Here is a 2147-nt window from a genome sequence, read left to right on the forward strand (position 1 = left end):
TTATATATAACTAAATATATAAAAGTTTATGTATTTATATATTTTATAAAATGTATTCATATGTAAATAAAAGCGTATTTCTTTAAGACCTGGAGTGTGTGAAACCCTGGAAATCCCAGGCTGAGTGGCATGGCCCCAGGGCAGGAAATGTGCACAGCACTGGGACAGGCTTGTGTGCACATTTTGTGTTTATGGGAAGCACTTTCTCATGTGAGTGATCTTCCAAGAAAGTCACTGGTGAGCCTTGGAGAGAGAAGGAGACAAAACAAAACAAAAAAAAAAGGAAAAGAAAAAAGAGACAAGGCTTTTCCTCCCATAGCTGTGGGAGAATTGTGGCTTTAAGCAGAAAATAAACCAGAAAATTTCCTTGTAAACTTTTCTTTTGGTTACAATGCATTACAGGCTTTGGGAGTGGGGATTGCCTGAGCGCAAAGAATTCTGCAGAAAAGTGGAGATTTTGAAGGGCTTTCTGAAATAGTTCAAAGTGTCACCTGGGATCTTGCCAGATGTGAATGATCCCATTCCAGGTCACAGGGCAGGCTCCTGGCTGGCATCACAGATTTGTCACCTCACTTTAACCCTTCCTCATCTGTTGGGAAGCATGAAAGTTTGACAAGAGTCTCACAGATGCTTAGCAGAAAGATTTTTGAATGTAGAGCCTGATGAAGGAGTAGAGATGGAAGCAAGTTTTGATATAGAAGAGAAGAATTGCTGAGCCACTCTCGCTGGATAACCAAGGAGGCAAAGGGTGTGTTGGTTAGAAGGGGTTTTATGGCTTAGAGCAAAGGATAAACCCACCCCAAACAAGAAGATATTTTTACCAAGCAGAAAGATAGCACAGGCAATCAAGTCAGCAAATGTTGCAAGTAGAAAAAAGGTCTCAGAATTTTCCACTGCAAGAAAACTGAAAAACAACTTCTAGCTTAAACTGTAATGTACTGACTTTTAGTGATTGGAGAGCAGTAACATGAATATGGTAATTACAGCAGTTATGATGGGCTATAGATAAAAGTTAAGGTATAGATTGGTTCTGCTGTATTAAGATGCTCAGCAAAGGAAAGTATAGAATGCATTGTAACCTAAACTCAGGGTCTCCAGGTGTGCCTGCAGCTGGAGCTGACAGCTGTAGGCACAGCTCTGTCACCCACAGCCCTGGGCTGCTGTAACTCATGGATACAACAAACTGCATTTTGGAGAGCAGCCTGGAGTCCCCCATCCCTCATTCAGGCTCTTCCTCACCCATCAGTTTTGGGCTCCCCAGGGGTTGGGATGCTCCCACTGATGCAGGAGGGCACTTCCAAGGGATTTCCCACCTTCAACTGCTGCCACTCCCTGCAGCTTTGGCCACCTGGAGCTGATGCAATCAGTGTGTCTCTGCTGAGAACTTCAGCTGAGATGCAGAAATCATGGTCAGACACCCTGAGCAGCCAAACCTGTTCCTTTGGGGGAAGGTGAGAGCCCAGACAAACCCTTTGCTGCTCCCCTGCTGCATTTTCCACCCTCTGCATGTTCAGGTGCACGTCCCCAAGCTCTCCCCACATGGAGAACACCTAAATATTTATTTTTTTTTTTCCTTAGAGGTGACAAAGGTTAGAAGTGAATTTTCCTGGTATTGACAGCTGGGTTATCTCGGGAAGGGTAATGAGGAGGCTTTAATGAAGCTACAGTATCTGCCTGAGAGTGGGGTTTTAGCCAGGTTGTTGCAAGAAGCATTTCTAATTAGGAGAGATTTCTTTCCAGATTTTTGTCATCCTCCCCCCCCCACCCCCCTTCCCCTCTTAATTATATTTGCTAACGTGTTTAACAGCTTTCCCTTCAGAAAAGAACAATTTATTCAAAGGTCATAACTAGATTCTGGCATTAATTACTCCAGGAGCCACATTGGGCTGCTGCGGAGAAAGCAACTCCATGGGGAATGCTGAACTTTTCCCAGTTGGATTTATCTGGGCTTGAAATGACTTTGTTTGCACACTGCCCCCATCAAATACACCTCCAAAAAATCCCCAAATAGCTGCATCCACATTGTGCCCAGCTGAAAACCCCCTGGGACCTTGTAGCTGATTTCCCTGAGTTTTTGGAGCAAATCACAGCATCTCCCTTGAACTCTTGAAATTTATAAGAAATTATAAATAATATAATCATATAAA

The sequence above is a fragment of the Geospiza fortis genome, unplaced genomic scaffold, assembly GCF_000277835.1.
Source record: "Geospiza fortis unplaced genomic scaffold, GeoFor_1.0 scaffold27, whole genome shotgun sequence".
NCBI classification, from domain to species: Eukaryota; Metazoa; Chordata; class Aves; order Passeriformes; family Thraupidae; genus Geospiza; species Geospiza fortis.